Consider the following 21536-nt stretch of genomic DNA (forward strand, 5'->3'; position numbering starts at 1 on the left):
TATTGACTTCTGGATTTTGCCAAACCTACCAGTAAATGTCAGAGAGATTTGAACTGCAGAATTCAATGATGAAAACAGCCAACGATGAGAACTCTCTTGGTTATTTGACTCATCCAGGTTCCATGGGCTTTACTTGTTGATCTAAGGAATACATTTCTTGTTTTACATGAGCTGTTTCCCCATCTATTTGTACCTAGTGATCAAGTGAAACTTTTAACTATGTTTAAATTGCTGATTTACAGCCTAACTTTTCCTTTAGTAATCTCTTAAATTAATTTATAATTAATTAAACGTTTAACTTTTAGCCTGGGTGGTATATTAATTAAATTAATTTTTCATTTTGTATATTATAGCTATTTTTATATGGCCAAATGTTTCCTTTAACTCATAGGGTAAAGTAAAAAAATATTAACTTCAATTTCATTCCTTTTCTTTATAATTTGGGAAATTTTAAAATCCTAAAATAAAATTTTGTGTGCTCACTCAGTCATTGTCCGACTCTTTGTGACCCTATGGACTGTAACCCACCAGGATTCTCTGTCCATGGAATTTTCCAGGCAAGAAAACTGGAAAGGCTTTCCATTTCCTCCTCCAGGAGATATTCCTGGCCCAGGGATTGAACCTACACCTCTGTGTTTCCTGCATTGGCAGGCAGGTTCTTTACCACTGTGCCACCTGAGATTTTGAACTTTTGATTTTCTCTAAATCATAATTTTTGCTTTCTAAAGATTGAGAATTCATTATAATGGCAAAACCTGTCTTTATTCTAAAACATTTACATTTGTAATCTTAAGTTTCTAGTCTAAGCTTAACTACTTGAATCTTGGATCTTCTCATTGGATAACACTGTGCAGTACAGTCTGGCTATTTTGTTACACCCTTCATCACATTGTGAGGTAATGCTGAGCGCAATGAATGAACTGCTGAAGGATGTAAAAGGTATACTTGATGCTTTCATTTAACACTCAGATTGAAGCACATTTATATACTCTATTATGGTTAAAAACTCAATACAAAAGTTGATGAATATCCTCAACATGAAACTCTCTTTCCTCCATTTTCATTTCTTTCAAATCCACATTTTGCCTTTACTTTTATATGTTGCATTTATTTCTCAGACACTTACTGTCTGGATTTGAACCTCAGCAGCCATCATAAAGCACTCATGATGTATCTCCCTAGAACTTACTTTAATCTAAGTCATATATCCATAAAATTAAGTATAATCATAATACTACATGTCTTAGGAAGCATCACTATGAACAAAGCTAGTGGAGGTGATGGAATTCCAGTTGAACTATTTCAAATCCTGAAGGATGATACTGTTAAAGCACTGCACTCAATATGACAGCAAATTTGGAAAACTCAGCAGTGGCCACAACACTTAAAAAGGTCAGTTTTCATTCCAATCCCAAAGAAAGGCAATGCCAAAGAATGATCAAACTACTGCACAATTGCATTCATCTCACATGCTAGCAAAGTGATGCTCCAAATTCTCTAAGCCAGGCTTCAACAGTATGTGAACCATGAAATTCTAGACGTTTAAGCTGGTTTTAGAAAAGGCAGAGGAACCAGAGATCAAATTGCCAACATCTGTTAGGTCACAGAGAAACAAAGTGAGCTCCAGAAATATATCTGCTTTGGCTTATTGATTATGTCAAAGTCTTTGACTGTGTAGATCACAAAAAAATGTAGAAAATTCTTCAAGAGATGGGAATGCCAGACTACCTTACCTGCCTACTGAGAAATCTGTATGCAGGTCAAGAAGCAATAGTTAGAATCAGACATGGAATGACAGACTGGTTCCAAATTGGGAAGGAGTATGTCAAGGCTGTATATTGTCACCCTGCTTATTTAAATTATATAAAGTGTACATTATGTGAAATGTCAAGCTGGATGAAGCACAAGTGGCAACCAAGATTCCCAGGAGAAGTATCAATAACCTAGGATATGATAATGAAATCACACTTATGGCAGAAATAGAAGAGGAGCTAGAGAGCCTCTTGATGAAAGTGAAACAAGAGACTGAAAAAGCTGGCTTAAAACCCAACATTCAAAAAACAAAGATCATGGCTTTTGGTCCCATCACCCCATGGCAAATAGATGGAGAAACAATGGAAACAGTGACAGACTTAATTTTCTTGGGCTCCAAAGTTAATAGAGATGGTGACTTCATCCATGAAATTAAAAGACACTTTCTCCTTGTAAGAAAATTTATGACCAATTTGGATAGCATATTAAAAGGCAGAGACATAACTTTGCCGACAAAGGTTCATATAGTCAAAGTTATGGTATTTCCAGTATCATGTATGAATGTTAGAGTTGGACCAAAAAGAAAGCTGAGCGCCGAAGAACTGATGCTTTTGAACTGTGGTGTTGAAGACTCTTGAGAGTCCCCTGAACTGCAATTAGATTCAACTGGTCATTCCTAAAGGAAATCAGTCCTTAATATTCATTGGAAGGACTGATGCTGAAGCTGAAACTCCAATAATTTGAACACCTGATACAAAGAACTAACTGATTGGAAAGACCCAGATGCTGAAAAAGATTGAAGGCAGGAGGAAAAGGGGACTGCAGAGGATGAGATGGTTGGATTCAGTTCAGTTGCTCAGTCATGTCTGACTCTTTGTAACCGCATGGACTGCAGCACGCCAGGCTTCCCTGTCCATCACCAACTCCCGAAGTTTACTCAAACTCATGTTCATTGAGTTGTGATGCCATCCAACCATCTCATCCTCTGGGGTCCCCTTCTCCTCCTGCCTTCGATCTTTCCTAGCATCAGGTTCTCTTCAAATGAGTCAGTTCTTTGCATCAGGTGGCCAAAGTATTGGAGTTTCAGCTTCAACATCAGTCCTTCCAATGAATATTCAAGACTGATCTCCTTTAGGATGGACTGGTTGGAACTCCTTGCAGTCCAAGGGACTCTCAAGAGTCTTCTCCAACACCACAGTTCAAAAGCATCAATTCTTCGGCATTCAGCTTACTTCACAGTCCAACTCTCACATCCATACATGACTACTGGAAAAACCATAACCTTGACTAGATGGACTTTTGTCGGCAAAGTAGTGTCTCTGCTCTTTAATATGCTGTCTAGGTTGGTCATAACTTTTCTTCCAAGGAGTAAGCGTGTTGCAGTCCATGGTGTCACAAAGAGCTGGGCACAACTGAATGACTGAACTGAACTGAACTGATAATATTATATACTTATGTTTTTTTCTATGCTCCATGCAATTGTCTATTACATATGTTATTTATAAAATAGTTAGACCATCTTATGAGGTGGAAAATTCTGAAAGAGATGGGCATACCAGACCACCTGACCTGCCTCTTGAGAAACCTATATGCAGGTCAGGAAGCAACAGTTAGAACTGGGCATGGAACAACAGACTGGTTCCAAATAGGAAAAGGAGTACGTCAAGGCTGTATATTGCCACCCTGCTTATTTAACTTATATGCAGAGTACATCATGAGAAACGCTGGGCTGGAAGAAGCACAAGCTGGAATCAAGATTGCTGGGAGAAATATCAATCACCTTAGATATGCAGATGACACCACCCTTATGGCAGAAAGTGAAGAGAAAGAAAGTGAAGAGGAACTAAAAAGCCTCTTAATGAAAGTGAAAGTGGAGAGTGAAAAAGTTGGCTTAAAGCTCAACATTCAGAAAACGAAGATCACGGCATCCAGTCCCATCACTTCATCGGAAATAGATGGAGAAACATTGGGAACAGTGTCAGACTTTATTTTTGGGGGCTCCAAAATCACTGCAGATGCTGACTGCAGCCATGAAATTAAAAGACACTCCTTGGAAGAAAATTTATGACCAAACTAGACAACATATTGAAAAGCAGAGACATTACTTTGCCAACAAAGTTCTGTCTACTCAAGGCTATGGTTTTTCCAGTAGTCATGTATGGATGTGAGAGTTGGACTGTGAAGTAAGCTGAATGCCGAAGAATTGATGCTTTTGAACTGTGGTGTTGGAGAAGACTCTTGAGAGTCCCTTGGACTGCAAGAAGATCAAACCAGTCCATCCTAAAGGAGATCAGCCCTGGGTGTTCTTTGAAAGGACTGATACTTAAGCTGAAACTCCAGTACTTTGGCCACCTCATGCAAAGTGTTGACTCATTGGAAAAGACTCTGATGCTGGGAGGGATTGGGGGCAGGAGGAGAAGGGGGCGACAGAGGATGAGATGGCTGGATGGCATCACTGGCTCGATAGACGTGAGTCTGAGTGAACTCCAGGAGTTGGTGATGGACAGGGAGGCCTGGCGTGCTGTGATTCATGGGGTTGCAAAGAGTAGGACACGACTGAGTGACTGAACTGAACTGAACTGATGAGGTAAGAGATATATTAAGATGTTAGTCGCTCAATTGTGGCTGACTGTTTGAAACCCCATGGACTGTAACCCAGCAGGCACCTCTGTCCATGGGTTTCTCTAAGCAAAAATACTGGAGTGGGTTTCCATTTCCTTATCCAAGGGTATATTATCTCCACTTTTAAAGTGGGAGAACTGAGGCACAGAGAGATAAAGTTTATTTTTAAGGTTTTCTGATATTAAGTAGCCATGCAGAGCAACTCCAGAGTCCCAGGCTTGAATCACTGCATTCTGATTATTGATGCGCATTTACCTGAATATCTTGGTTTCATGAACAGTATTTGTATTGCTAATTTTTTTTAAAAAGGCAGTGTTACTATAATATTTATTGTCATCAAAGTTGACTTGAGAAGCAAAGAGAGACAATTGTAATAATTATGTTGCTACAACTGGTATAAATGGGCTATTTAGAACAAAAACTAAATGTATGCCACTCAGTTTATATGCAACCACTCAATTAATGTGTAATATAAGAACTGATAGAGATTACAAAGTGCAACTGTCTGATTTTCCATTTTATTCTTTTTTTTCCTGTTAGTATGTTGATCCTTCCATGTTTGCCCAATATTTCTCCCCAGAAATACTAAGGCTGAAGACTAAGGACTGTATTATTCTGGGTTAAGATCAATCTAGTTGAGAGTTCTTTTTCACATATCCTCCATTTTATTGATAGATAATTATAGTTTTCTAACTTGCAAGTAATGTCTTTAGTGCTCCAAGTTTTCTTATTTTACTAAATGCAAGATGGATCTTGTGTGAGTAATGCACTTTCTTATGTTTATATTATATTCCTTTCAAAAAGCTTTGAGACATGTACTACCAGAGCTTTTCTTAATTCTTTTTTTAAAATTTGATAATTTTCAAAACAGTTTGTTGTTTTCGTAGCATTCCCCCACGGATCCAAAGGAACTAAAAAAAAAAATAAGGTATAGTCAATATTTAGCTTTATTAGTTTCAACTGTGAAACAGAGCAGGACTGTATGGTCCTTATGTCCCTCATGTCCTCAACCTGCCTTTTGTCTGTGGAAAAACTTTAACCAATGAATAAGTTTTAATAAGAGAAGTGAGAAAATGTAGAAACAAAGGAAAACAGTCAAAGGAGACCAAATAACAATAGTTCAGTCATTAAGCATTGTCAAGGACATTTTGTTCCTTCTCTGGGGTTATGGATAATATTCTGTGCCATGTCCCATGAGCTGTCTTACAAATACTGAATCCGCACCAGGTGAAGAAGTAACTATATGATGACCAGCCATGTAGGCATACACAAGCCACTACATTCTAAGAATTAGCCACAAGGAAATGGAAACAAACCAACCTTGGAACTGAAGACTAGTTGTACTTAAAACAATCAAGATAATGCTGATCAAATCACTGGTGACCAGAGCTGACTGTGCTGTTTCTGCCAGTAGCCCCTCTCCCTCAATGTATAAAAGCTCTAACTAGCTGATGGTCAGTGAGGGGGACTCAGTCTTTGGACAGGCATCATCATTCCCCCACCTTGTTACTGGCATCCAAAATAAAACAAACTTTTCTCTCTACTAACATGACCTATTTAATGTCTTTTGAGTGGCAAGCAGGAAGACCCCATTTCAGTTAAAGGTGTACAGCATAACAATTCATTGTTTGTATACTTTGTAAAATAATCATCATAATGAGTCTAGCCAACATTCACCACTTTACTTAGTTACCTAAAATACTTTCCTTGTGATGAGACCTTTTAATATCTACTGTCTTATTAAGTTTCAAATATGTAATGCAGTATAATTATCTATAGTCTCCCAGCTGTAAATTACATTTCCAGGACTTATTACTTTATAAATGAAGGTAGTATCTTTTGAGCCCCTTCATTCATTGTTCCCCTGCCTCCACCCTACCTCTGACAACCACCAATCTGTCCTATGTATCTTTGAGCTTTGGAGTTTTTGGTGTGTTTTTGTTTGTTTGTTTGTTTTTGGATTCCACATGTATGTGGCATCATGTAGTGTTTGTCTTAACTTAGTTTCCAATGCTTTGAGCCAGATCTTTCTCTTTAGTTTAAGCAGCTAAACCCTGTCTTCTGCTACTATAGGTGCAGTGGCTGATGGACCCCATCAAAGGGAGGGATATTAATTGAGGCTCAGTATAGATAAAGTTGGATGAAAGGCTGACACCCTCTTGAACAGTTTAATGTCATCTGATGGTGACTGTAGCTCACACTGAGAGTCCCTGTCTTGTTTCCTTCTTTTCATGAATGCAGTTCACCACCCAGTAGTTCTCTGCATATACGATTCAGATTTGCTTGGGTCTTGAAATGATCTTAGCTTTAGTAATCAATATATTGTTTTTCTCTGAATCCAGCTGTTCATAGATAAATATTTAATTGTGCTGACATATTTGAATTCACAAAATCCTACTTTAAGTATTTAACTTTAACAAAACATTTTAATTTTGAAAAAGGTTAACAAAATGAAAAAATCTCTGCTATTGATGTGTGTGTGTGTTTGTGTTTTTTTGTGTTTGTGTTATTCCCCAACCAAATTTGCTAATGATCTTTAGGGGCCATCATTCTAGAAAAATGACTGTGGGATATTCCCATCAAATACTAACATTAGTATTCACCTTACTGGTTGGTTGTTTAAGTCTAAAACAGGGAGGGGGAGAGATAAATTGGGAGATTGGGATTGACATATACACAGTAGCATATATAAAATAGACAACCAATAAGGACTTACTATATAGCACAAGGAACTCTATTCAATACTCTGTAATGGCATATATGGGAAAGGAATCTAAAATAAAAAGAGGATATATGTATGTGTATAACTGTTTCAGGGCTTCCTAGACTGCTCAGTGATTAAGAATCTGTCTATCAATGTAGGAGACGCGGGAGAGATGGATTTGATCCCTAGGTCAGGAAGATGCCCTGCAGGAGGAAACGGCAACCCACTCCACTATTCTTGCCTGAAAAATCCCATGTAGAGGAGCCTGGCAGGCTATAGTCCATGGGGTTTCAGAAGTGTTGGGCATGACTGAGCCACTAAACACAATGAGCACAGTTAACTGATTCACTTTGCTGTACACTTGAAACTAACATGACAATGTAAATCTGTACTCCAGTAAAAATTTTAAATATCGATTAAAAATGTCTGACACTTTGCTTAGAGACAGAAATCTATCATGACATTCCCCATCCACCTTCTTCCAGAAAACATGCACGCATAGTGTGTAAATGACTGAAGGAGCAAAGATTTTCATACTTACCCTGTCACCATTAAGTTATTTCACGGCACCTGTTGACAGTTTATTTGAAGATACTCATAACGATACACATGCTGAACAGGAATATGCTAGAGGAGACATGTGAATTCTGTTTTCTCAGGGAATCACATTCAGCTAGGAAATCCCTGAAAATGCTCAGAGACCAACTATATCATACAGAGCTCCCTCTGTGAGAGGCACTGTGCCATTTTACACTGAGAATATATATTCTTCTCTTGCTAGTTCAAATAAAGGAATGTCTTTTCTAAGGGGTAAAGGAATAACATGGGAGAACAACTGATTAAGAGTAGTTGATATGATGAACTTGTCGGTCAGGAAAACGTATTTGGCACCAAGTGTTATAGCTAGTTAATTCATGTATCCCACATATAATGAGTCAATAGAATCAACAAACAATAGTGTCCATGGAGACTCACGTTTAAAAGTCACTAAGGAATGTTAATATAAGTTTTGGCAATCAACTTTCCACAAGGTAGCAGCGAGAACAGTGCCTTTGAGGACAAGAAAATGCGACAATAGCATTAGACACATTGTGATGTTGCAGGAAAAGTCAAATGATAAAATGTTTGACTTTTTTCACAGTGTCTAAAGCAATTAAATAGGCATAACAAGCCTTTATCCACTTTCTTTAAACAACTCATGGATATTATAAAAATAAGAACATAAAAAGGAAAAAAATGACATAGTAATTACCAGCATAAATTATGTTATAAAAGTAGTGGCAGAGATTTTTCCCCTTAACCACAAATACATAACTAAATCTGTAAAAACTTGTAATCTACCATTTACATACAACCTATGGCAATTTTATTTAATTATAAACATATAATTTTATATGAAATTTTGTTTTCAGAAATGAAAGACTACCTTTATGTGAATCCATGGTAGACTGCACTTGTGATGACTCAGCAAAATAGCACCTGAGACAAACCGTTAACTTCAGGGACAAAGTCTTACATTTATGGCACATGAAAGAGTTTAGCCAAATGATGAGCATTTCATACAGTTGGCCATACCTAGAAATCAGGAGGAATAGGGTGTATACTCCTGTAAGCTGACTCTGAATTATAGGTATACAATTTTGAGAGTTGTAACTAAATGTACTTTTTCAGGGAAGTTTGTAGGGAGATACATACAAGGCACAAGCTGGAATCAAGATTGCTGGGAAAAATATCAATAATCTCAGATATGCAGATGACACCACCCTTATGGCAGAAAGTGAAGAACTAAAGAGCCTCTTAATGAAAGTGAAAGAGGAGAGTGAAAAAGTTGGCTTAAAGCTCAACATTCAGAAAACTAAGGTCATGGCATCTGGTCCCTTCACTTCATGGCAAATAGATGGTGAAACAGTGGAAAAAGTGGCTGACTTCATTTTTTCAGGCTCCAAAATCAGTGCAGATGGTGATTGCAGCCATGAAATTTAAAGACACTTACTCCTTGGAAGGAAAGTTATGGCCAGCCTAGACAGCATATTAAAAAACAGAGACATTACTTTGTCAACCAAGGTCCATTTAGTCAAGGCTATGGTTTTTCTGGTAGTCATGTATGGATATGAGAGTTGGACTGTAAAGAAAGCTGAATGCCGAAGAATTGGTGCTTTTGAACCGTGGTGTTGGAGAAGACTCTTGACAGTCCCTTGGACTGCAAGGAGATCGAACCAGTCCATCCTAAAGGAGATCAGTCCTGGGTGCTCATTGGAAGGACTGATGATGAAGCTGAAATTCTAATACTTTGGCCACCTTATGTGAAAAGCTGACTCATTTGAAAATACCCTGATGCTGGGAAAGATTGAGGGCAGGAGAAGGGGACACTAGAGGATGAGATGGTTGGATGGCATCACTGACTCAATGGATATGAGTTTGGGTAAACTCTGGGAGTTGGTGATGGACAGGGAGGCCTGGCGTGCTGCGGTTCATAGGGTCGCTAAGAGTCGGACATGACTGAGAAACTGAACTGAACTGAATATATTCATCATCACACTGAGAGGTGCATTCATCATTACATTGATAGGTGTTTTTCTTTCATATATATATCAATGTAATGATGAATGCACCTCTCAGTGTGATGATGAATGTCACCACCGCACAGATTATAATCATCTGTTCTATGAACCATATATCTGAGCTTGAGATCTTTAGGAGGGGACCTGCATCACATCCAAAATGATGAATGGCACTGGAGTCACAGAATTCTAGCTGGAGGCCCATACTGAGTGGTGTGATGACAATCATCAACCCAGAGATCCAGCAGCAGAGCACAGAGATGATGCAGACTCTACTGTTCATGAAGGGGTTTACAGATGGCCATGTATTGGTCATAGGACATGACTGCCAGAAGAAAAAATGCTGTGACTCCAAAGAGTCCAGCAAAAAATATTTGACCAGCACAGGCATTAAGCCCCTGATGGCTCAGATGATAAAGCATCTGCCTGCAATGCAAGAGACCCAGGTTTGATCCCTGGGTTGGGAAGATCCCCTGAAGAAGAAAATGGCAGCCCACTCTAGTATTCTTTCCTGGAGATCTCCATGAACAGAGGAGCCTGGTGAGCTACAGTCCATTGAGTCTCAAAGAGTTGGACATGATTGAACAAATTTCACTTCACTTCTTCAGGTGTTACAAGTAATGGTATTGTCCCCACTTAATATGCTGTACAGGAATCTGGGAATACACACTGTTGAGAATTAGACTTCTAAGAAGGTAAAGTTTTTGAAGAAAAAATACAGAAGTGTTTTAAGATGAGAATCCATGAATGTGAGAATGATAATGGTCAGATTTCCAGTAACACTCATCACATACGTAAGAAATAAAAAGACAAAAATCAGAACTAGCAGCTGTGGGTCCTCTGTAAATCCCAACAAGATGAATGTTGTTATGACTGAGTGATTTCTCATTACCAGCTTTGATGTTTTATACGATCTACATGTAATAAAGTCAAAGAAAAGTTATCCAAAGAGATGAAAAGAAATAATAAGCAAAAAAAGAACAAAATCAGAGAAATGGGAAAGAGAAACAAGAGAGAAGATGAATATAATCAAAAGCTGATTCTTGGAGAGGATGTCTAATATTGATAAACTGTTATTGTGGTTTGTCTGGAAAAAAGAGAAAAGGTGAAATTTATCAGCAATGTGAGGTATGACATCATTGCAGTTTATGCATATATAAAAACAGAAAAATATCATGTGTCTACAAAGTAGATTTGACAGCTTAAATTAATGAATCAATGCTATGAAAGATACAGTCTACCAAAGCTAGTTCAAGATGAAATATCTAACCTATATATCCCTATCTCTAATATTAAAGTAAACAGGTACATAAATCATCCAACAAAGAGAACTGCAGCCTCAGGTGATTTAATTGTATATTTCTATCAAACACTGAAAAACAGGAAAAAGCCTGTATGATACAAGTCCCTTCATACAGTTGTTGAGAGCAAAAATCATAGTTATTATCTGATGTGATTGTCAATGTAAATTGATATCATTCACAGACCATGTACAAACTTATAAGAGGTGATACTGTAAAAAGCACATTGTATAAATTACATAAATTAAAATTGAAGAGTAAGGTTATTCGATTGAATGCAGGAAAGGAGAAACAAAAGAACGAACAGCAATGGGAACAAATAGCAAGTAACAAAATGATAGGCCAAAGTCCAAACATAAATGATGATACACTGCCTATAAATGTTCAAAGCATACCACACTAATTATAAGAGATCATAAGAATGCATTAAAAAAATTGCCTACCTGGATGTTATATACAAGCACGTCATTTGTATATAAGATTTACTTATATATTCGAGGTTGTGTTTATGTGTGTGTATGTGTGTTTACGTATAATATAACATCTATTGTCCCCATCTTAACCAATTTATAAGATAGGCCTAGAGACTTCCTCATTTGCCACAGGCCCAGAGACATTCATGATGACATTTAAGAACTGAAATGAATTTCTCACATCCTGTGAACTACCCAAATTAAAAAAAAAAAAGCACATGTTATATATATCTTACATATAACTATATGTTTATATATAAATGCTTGTATGTATCCTTAGGAAATTTATAGGAATTAGTTTTCCAAGTTTCGGAATAGAAAAATATTGATTTGAGAAATATACACATACTTACATTTCAGTCTGTCATTCAGGCTTCAGTTTTTGTTTTCTCCCCACGTAGTCTCACAATTAAACAAGAATTGTTAGTAATGACATAAATATAGTCTAGTGATTCTTTCTCACTTGCACTCAAAGACAGCAATGGAAATGCATAAACAGGCAATATCAATTTTTATAGCCATATGTGTAGCATTTACTGTGAATGACAGTATGAGTCTAAATTTTAAGATGAACTATTTCTATATAATCTGAAGAGTTAGATAGAAGGAAAGACTAGTAAAAAGGCAAAAGAAAATCAGAAATTCTCTGATTGTTGAGAAGTTGATGTTCTGGTCCAACAATTTTTTAGCAGAGAATGGTTCCCTGAAAAGTTTCACTAACGATATGATTGAGGATGCTTTCTTTATGTGGTCAACCTGTAACAGGTAAGGTAAACAAAGTTAGAAAAAAGTGTCCTTGAAAAAAAAGAAAAAAGTGTCCTTGATGACTATGCTTAAAAATCACTAATGAATGTAAAATATGATAATATAGAAAAGCAAAACAAAAGCTAACAAATACACCTAGGAACTGGGACAGTCCTATGAGATAGGAGGTGCATTAATAATACGAAGGTAAGGAGATATTTTCATGGTACTAAATCTTTGCAAAATGATGATCCAGATCATACTTTTTCATGTTAATTCACATTTTTAATTGCTAATAATCATAGTTTTCAAATATTTATTGATAATTTATGCTTTGTTTATGAACAGGCTGTTATGGTCCTTTCACTGTTTTTGAACTAATATGACTCCTTATGCTTTTCTAAGACATTTGTATACAAATTCAAGGATATCAATCTTTGCAAGTCTTATGTTGTAAATCCTATTTCACTATTTGTTATTTAACATTTAATACTATTGTGTTGGCCAAGAAGTTTTTTGTTTTTAAGCAAAAAATACAGGACACATTTTCATTTTCACTAAGAACTTCATTTAACAACATATTCACTGTTTTGTTTCACTACTTTCCACCATTTTTCAAGTAACTTCATAATTCTTTCTTGCCCAAACTTTTGATAATTTTGAGCAAAGAGCTGTTCAAGGTGCCTTTTACAGTCTTTCAGGTAATTGGAATTTTATCCATTAGGAAGGTTGTGTAAAGATGGAAATAAATTGAGATCTGAAGGTGCAATATCCAGGGAATATATCAGATGAATCAGAACTTCCCAGCCGTGCTGTAACAGTTTGTGCCTGATATTCAAGGAAACCTGTAGTCTTCCATTATCCTGACAGAATATTATGGGTTTTCTGTTCACTAACTCCAGATACTTTTCATCGAGTGCTGCTTTTAGTTGGTCTAACTGGGAGCAGTACTTGGAATTAATAGTTTGGTTTTTCAAAAGGAGCTCATAATAGAAGGACTTCTTTTCAGTCTCACCATATACACAACATCACTTTCTTTGAAAACAGGACTTTGCTGTGGTTGGTGGTAGTTCATTTTGCTTGTCCTATGATCTGTTTCATTCCATATTATTCTACAGTATCCACTTTTCATCATCTGCTGCAATTTGTTTTAATTTTCATTATTTTTAAGTAGAGAATTACATGTGGAAATCTGGTCAGAAGTTTTTTCTCGCTTAACTTATGTGCAACCCAAACATTAAAATGATTAACATAACCAATATGGACTTCCCTAGTGGCTCAAATGGTGAAGAATCCACCTATAGTGTGGGCAGGAGACCTGGGTTCGATCCCTGGGTTGGGAAGATCCCCAGGAGAAGGGAATGGCAACCCACTCCACTGTTCTTGCCTGGAGAATCCCCATGGACTGAGGAGCCTGGCAGGTTACAGTACCTGGGATCACAAAATGTCAGACACAACTGAATGACTTTCACTTCACTTCAACATAACCAAGCTGTTGCAAATGATTTTCAGTGCTTGATTTGGATGTTTTGAGTATGTTGGCTGTCTCCTGTTGGTGTAACATTCATTACTCTCCATTATTGTCTTTATTTGACTGCTGTTAACTTCACTGGTCTACTTGACTGTGGAATGTCATCCAGTGAGAAATCTCTAGCACAAAACTCTGCAAACCACTTTTGACACCTTCAGTCAGTCACAGAACCTTCTTCATACACTGCACAAATTTTTTTTTGTGTGTGCTTCAGTTGCATTTTTACCTTTCTTGATATAATAAAAGATAATGTGCTGAAAATGTTGGTTTTTCTTCCATCTTCAGTATTAAAGTGCCTCACAAAAATTCATCAATTATGTTTTCTTTTTTTTTAATCTAAATTAATCAGTTCTAATGAGGTGGATGAAACTGGAGCCAATTATACAGAGTGAAGTAAGCCAGAAAGAAATTTATCAATTAAAATTTTTTTAAAATATAAATTTATTAATTTTAATTGGAGGTTAATTATTTTACAATATTGTATTGGTTTTGCCATACATCAGCATGATCTGCCATAGGTATACACGTGTTCCCCATCCTGAAACCCCTTCCTCCTCCCTCCCCGTACCATACCTCTGGGTCATCCCAGTGCACCAGCCCAAGCATCCAGTATCATGCATCGAACCAAAAAAAAAAAATTCATCAATTTTGATGTTTTTTTTTTTAATGCACATTGATAGAATAGCTGTCACAATACAATCTAAAAAAAATTGTTTTGAATGATGTTAAAGATAACTAAGCATTAGTAGAGTCCACTCACAGAAAAAAACAATTGAACGTTTTGGCCAAACCAGTACTTACGGTGCTGGTGGTATCCTGAAAATTTGCTTGAATTGTAGTAAAATATGCTTCCTTTTGTTTTATTGTTTCTGAATCTTTTGCCATTATGGCTTTAGTGATTCTGATGTTGTCAAATATTTGCTTACATTTTGTTCCTCTTATTTTATTATTTATTTTCTTTACATTAACATCTGCATCCAACATGCAGAAGTCAACAAAATAAGGTGGTATCAAAAGAAAATATATAGAAAAAGTCCATAGTGAGGTTGGAGGGACAAACACTAGATGAGTATGGTATCATGCAAAACAAATGTGAAAGGTTTCATGTGCCATGAGGTTTGGAAATGTTGATTAATTTTTTTTTCATTCTTTATATGTGAGTAATTTGGTATTATAATTTTATAGAGTTTCCCCTCTTCATTATAAATTCATATACACATTACTAGCATACCATTATGTATATTAGTAATGGTGTTACTATGAATTCTTAGGTGTTATGATTCTTTGTTTCTAAGGTAATTTTTTTCCAGCATTCATTAGTTTGCAAATTTGATCTTCAAGAAGTCTTCTGTGTCATCTTGGAATTTCCCACTCAGTGCTGGAGCATAATAGTGTTGTCAATCATTCAAAAGACAAAGCTGGGAAAAAAACATGTTAAGAAATTGTTAGTTTACACTACTGCTTCTAATTTTAATTCAGCACCACTGAATTATTTTCTCATCATATTTGATTTTCTCAGTCAGTCTGTCAGTCAGTTCAGTTGCTCAGTCATGTCAGACTCTTTGTGACCCCATGAATTGCAGCACGCCAGGCCTCCCTCTCCTTCACCAACTCCTGGAGTTCACTCAGACTCACGTCCATTGAGTCCATGATGCCATCCAGCCATCTCATCCTCTGTCGTCCCCTTCTCCTCCTGCCCCCAATCCCTCCCAGCATCAGAGTCTTTTCTAATGAGTCAACTCTGCATGAGGTGGCCAAAGTACTGGAGTTTTAGCTTTAGCATCATTCCACCCCTTATCCCTTCAGTGAAATTCCTAGGTCTCAACATTAGTATATTTACTAGTTTACCCAATGCTAAAATTCAGACAAGGTGAAATCAGAATTACTCAGTCAGTACTATCAGTGATAAAACACAAACTATATTAAGTTAAAGCTATGAGTTTTTTTTTTTAAATAAATAAAACTGTTTGTAATCCTTTTACCATTTAGACTGCCCCACAGAGGGTCCATGATCAGAGCATGATATTTTAAAAAGTCACACACTAAATTATTTTTATTTCTTTATTTGATTTTAACTCCTTGTGGTTCTTTTATTCACAGCATAATACTGTTATTTCATTCGATTTTTTATTCAATTTCAGTGTTATTGTTTCTTGTAATATGATACTTTAAACTTTACGTAAAATAATGATATGGTTGAAAAATTCAAGTTTTGTTCAAAAGGGAGCAGCCATTTTCTTGACAAAATATTTGCATGTATGACGACAACTGCAAACTGGCATTTGCAATTTACCTCTACAAGGATTAAATCATGAGCCACTGCAGCTGCTGACCTTCAACACCCCTGAAAGGACTTCAGGGTGAAGATCAGGAATCAGGCACCCTGTGCTCTTAAAAAAAACTGATAGAACAGGCCTTCAGATAGATATTTTCAAAAGATTTTATGAGCCCATTTTTTTTGCATCTCCTTGTATCTAGACAGCATTAAAATCATTATTGGTGACATCTGTTCCTTGTGACTAGCAGCAAGCCTTGCCCAAAATGTGTGCTTGACTGCAGGTATCACCCTTCACTAAAATCACATATAATGACCTTCATCCCTACCTCCCTGGAGCTGTTTCTCAGAGCTATCTGAAATATTGTCTGCAGAGTTGTCCTCATTTTGCCTCAAATAAAACTTAATTCACAACTCTTATGTGCATTTTTTTTTTCAGCTGACAGTGGTATGAAAATGTCAATCTTTTTATCATATATTTATTCACTCAAAAAAAGTCAATCATCCAAATTCTGGGTATGGTTTAAGCCATCAGATTATTTATCTATCTACCTACCTATCTGTCTATCATCATATCTAGCTATAGTCTGCTTGTCAGCTAACCATTCATTTACTTAATTGGAAGTATTGCATAATGGGTAACAAGCTACACTTTGGAATCATGAATCTGATTGCAATCATGTCTCCATGGTTTTTAAACTTTGTCATGAGTGTGAATTAGTGAAATGACTTCCCTAAGTATTAGTTTTTACAAAAGCAAAGGGCATAAATATGTGTACTTTGCCTATTGCTGACTAATTTAAATACTGTAAATACAAAAATTAGCACTGTTTCATGCATACTAAATTTTCAACAAAAGGTGGACATTATAATAATTAGTAATATTTCAGAAAGCTTGAATGTAGGTGCACATCCTCAAATCACCAAATAAAATATCCATTCTCAAATCATAGTAATATACAGGAGTTCTAATTTTTTAATATTGAATAGAGTTGTTTTTTTAAAAAACAGTAATAGTATTAGTGGTAGGTAGCAACATGCTGATCTCCTAGTGATAATTTACATTTTGGAAAAAACAAAAACCTCAAGAGGATTTATCCTGGTATCTTGGCACATCTGCTGGTTTGCAGAGTATACATGGTTGTTTTGAAATGAGTATTTTTTAATACGATGAGTCTCACAATACTTCATATCAGCATGCTTGAAGCAATAAGCTTATTTTTAATTAAATGATAAAGACAAGGGATAAATGGTGTCTGGTGTGATTTTATGAGTGTTATTTCATTTTTTCTACTTTCACTTAGAGACACTATCCCCCTGGGTTTCTTGTAGAGAAGCACTCACTCCTTTTAAATAATTTCAACCTGGCAGATATTTCCCAAGTACCAAACTAGCTAGTCATCTCAGCTGTGATAATCATTATGGATGTTGGTATGGTGGGATTGGTTGAACAGATATAAATTTTCTAGTAACAGAGAGAAGTTTACTAGAAATTTTATTATTCAAGACATACATTCAGTATAATGTGATAGTGAAGAAAGTCCCATTACTAATATAGTCACACTTTACTCTCTGATTGGAATTAATATGAGAATTTATTTAATATTATTTTCCAGTCTACAAAATTAAATATTATTTTCCAGTAAATATGTTTGACTCTATTATGGTTGATGTTTATTTACATAGTCTAGAGAAAAAAATAGATACCAAGATATTCTACTAATGGCAGTAAGTAGTGTCTTACTTTTCTTTCAAATATTTAAGAATAATTATTGCTACCACGTAAATAACATACAAATAAATAACAGTTATTTAAAGGTGATATTAATTCTCTTTGAATAAAGCATTGATTATTTCTCATCTATTTATGAATTTGTAAATGCAAGAACATGAAGCTTGAGATATGTGTTTGCACTTACATTTCCAGTACTTCATGGTTTACACTAGACACTGCTGTGTGGGAATGTGGAGGGAATGATGATTATTCTACTGCTCTAGACAAAGAGAACCTTGGCAACTCTAGATGTCAATCAAACATTACAAGGTTGGGGGATGTTTTTCTTGGAGAATTTATTTCACATGTTTTAATACATTTTTGAAAAAACAGAAAAATTAACTCCCCGAGGAGTACTAATTCTGACCAGCACTTTGATATATGACAATTTATCACTGATAAGTATGGATTTTCAAATCTGCACTGGTTGCAGAACAAATATCTGCTTCTTGATTTTGAAATTACTCTGAAACCAACAATTAACGTACTAGAAAGTTCAATATATTTTTCAGGAAAAAGTAGAAATTAGTGAAAGAGCATAAACAGGGCCAAATGAAGACCAGATCAAGGAAGGAGGTTTAGATTCACCTACGGTTCTCTAAGGAGAAGGCAATGTCACCCCACTCCAGTACTCTTCCCTGGCAAATCCCATGGATGGAGAAGCCTTGTAGGCTGCAGCCCATGGGGTCGCCTGGAGTCGGACACGACTGAGCGACTTCACTTTCACGTTTTACTTTCATACACTGGAGAAGGAAATGGCAACCCACCCTGTGTTCTTGCCTGGAGAATCCCATGGATGGAGGAGCCTGGTGGGCTGCCATCTCTGGGGTGGCACAGAGTCGGACACGACTGAAGCAACTTAGCAGTAGCAGCAGCATGGTTCTCTAAGAGCTGCCTTTTCCATTAACAGCCTGGAGCTAATTCATTGGAGTATTAATCTAAGAGGAGAAGAATATGCTAATATACATGAAATGAAAACAAAGATTTGCTAATGATTAGTAATAAAATTATTTATCTAAATAATGTGGGGTTTGTGAATTCCTACATGAGGTTACAGGCTAAGTCATGTAGAAGGAAAAATATTATATAGTCAATAAGAAAAAGCAGAAAAGTTTCAGAACAGGAAAAATATTGATTGGCAAAATAATTGCTGAGAAGGAAGGTAATTTACATTATTTTATTTTAAAATGAGGAAAACATTGTATACTCTATGATGTAGTCTATTTTCCTTTTTTCAGTGCTTATAATAAGTTTATTTGGAAATAGTCTACCTATTTCACAAATGGTTGACAAAGATTTATTCAGAGTAAGAGGAAAATGAAGTGCATCATTCGGCATATTTTAGTTAAAAATATGCCTCTAAATTATACAACCAATTGGTACTCTGATTTCACTAAAATCCTTTTGCTTTTATAAAAAATTAGAGAATAAAAATATGTTTTATTGAAAGATTTCCTTTTTATGGAAAACAATATGCACTCTAATTTAATATCTGATTAAAAGATAATTTAATGGCATGTGATGTAACTCTGAATATGTGTAACTGGGTGGAGATTGTGATTGTCTTTTCTGTTTTCTCTTCTATTATTTGGTCTCCATTACATGTGGCAAAATGTTGAAGTTCTAAATGCATTGTTAATTTTTTGTAAATATGATTCTATCTGCTTTATATTCATTTTCAAGTTTTCCTAGATTCGACTAGTATTTACTTAGCTGTGGTTCTACACACTTATGTTCTCTTTTTCTCTTGTTGTCCTTTCTATGCCTTCATCAGTAGTTCCTAGAGAAGTCTCTTCTATAGGTGACTAATTGGGATTGAATCAAATGTCCCTTTAATATGAAATCTAAAGTATCAGAATTTAACTGTAGGTTTTAATTCAGTTCACTGGAATAATTTTACTTTGATGAAGTTAATTAAAAATGAATGAATTATTTTTGAAATCTGAACCAAGGATTTATTTAATTTATTTAACAATGGACAAATTGGAATCAGTTGTAACTGACTACTACTACTACTACTAAGTCGCTTCAGTTGTGTCCGACTCTGCGACCCCATACAGGGTAGCCCACCAGGCTCCCCCGTCCCTGGGATTCTCCAGGCAAAAACACTGGAGTGGGTTGCCATTTCCTTCTCCAATGCATGAAAGTGAAAAGTGAAAGTGAAGTCGCTCAGTCCTGTTCGACTCCTAGCGACCCCATGGACTTCAGCCTACCAGGCTCCTCCGCCCATGGGATTTTCCAGGTAAGAGTACTGGAGTGGGGTGCCATTGACTGGGAGTTTTAAACAAGGGTGAAAAATATCAACTGTTATGGATATTATAGGTCAATTTCCAAAACTGAGTTGACTTTGGTAATAATAGTATGTGCAGCACAGTTCTAGAGCATATCTTCAAACTCCGGCAAATGGGTATGTTTGTGCACATGTATCCTTTAATATATCATATCTTAAAGATAAATCTATTCCTGTAGTTTCTTATTTTTATACCTTTTTATTACTAGAAGTTGTTTGAAATCACAGAGGAGAAATGAAGAACCGTACAAGGCACACAGAGTTTATCCTTCTGGGACTGACAGATGATTCCCAGTTACAGATTCTAATTTTTTTGTTTCTGCTTCTAAATTACACGTTGAGCATGATCGGAAACTTAACCATCATTGCCCTCACTCTGGTGGATTCCCATCTCAAGACCCCAATGTATTTCTTCCTCCATAATTTCTGTTTCCTGGAAATTTTATTCACAAGTGCTTGCATCCCCAGATTCCTAATCACCACTGTAAACATAGAAAAGACGATTTCTTATACTGGTTGCATGTCTCAGTTATTTTTTTACATATTCTTGGGAGTTACAGAATTTTTCCTTCTGGCAGCTGTGTCCTACGACCGCTATGTTGCCATTTGCAAGCCTTTGCATTATACATCCATCATGAGCAGCACAATCTGTCATCAGCTGGTACTTAGTTCTTGGGCAACTGGATTCTTGGTTATTTTCCCTCCACTGATTTTGGTTCTTCACCTGGATTTCTGTGATTCAAATGTCATTGATCATTTCATTTGTGATATTTCTCCTATCCTACAACTTTCTTGCTCAGATACACATTTACTATAAATGATTGAATTTTTATTAGCTGTGATAATCCTCATGGTCACATTGCTATTGGTAATTCTTTCTTACTCTTACATCATCAAGACAATTCTAAAATTCCCTTCAGCTCAACAAAAGAAAAAAGCCTTTTCTACCTGCTCTTCTCACATGATTGTTGTATCCATCACTTATGGTAGTTGTATATTCATCTACATAAAGCCCTCAGCAAATGAAAGGATCACTTTAAACAAAGGAGTGGCTGTATTAAATACTTCAGTTGCCCCTTTGTTGAACCCATTCATTTATACTCTGAGGAACCAGCAAGTTAAAAAAGCCTTCAGAGATATATTTAGAAAGATATTTGCTGCTTCAGACAAGTAATACTGTTTATTGAAATAATCAACATGAAAGCATAAAACATTGAACAAAAGCTCTTTTGATGCTTCTAGTACAAGAATTGATCTCTAATATTTAATTTATTATATCACTTGTGCTTACCTGAGCTTAGAAACCGTTTCCATTCTATATATCTGAAGTTAACTTTCTGTTCTTTAAAATGAAGTATTCCTGTGTTAGAAAGATAAAATTGCAAAATTTATTTTCTCTAATAGCATTTTAGAATAAAATGAATGGAAGGATTTGGTTGTATTATGGAATATAAGTTTTTGGAGTATTGTATTTTTTAAGTAATTTAAATGAATGTTCCATGATTCATT

At 36.0% G+C, this 21536-nt stretch overlaps 2 pseudogenes; one reads left to right on the plus strand and one right to left on the minus strand.

The window, feature by feature from the left end:
• Window positions 1-9658: 9658 nt before the first annotated feature.
• LOC138078671 (olfactory receptor 6C2-like) lies at window positions 9659-10528 on the minus strand (annotated as a pseudogene).
• A 9734-nt stretch (window positions 10529-20262) lies between these two features.
• Window positions 20263-21201, plus strand: LOC138078269 (olfactory receptor 6C70-like; annotated as a pseudogene).
• The last annotated feature ends 335 nt before the right edge of the window (window positions 21202-21536 follow it).

The sequence above is a fragment of the Capricornis sumatraensis genome, chromosome 4 (assembly GCF_032405125.1).
Source record: "Capricornis sumatraensis isolate serow.1 chromosome 4, serow.2, whole genome shotgun sequence".
Lineage (NCBI taxonomy): Eukaryota > Metazoa > Chordata > Mammalia > Artiodactyla > Bovidae > Capricornis > Capricornis sumatraensis.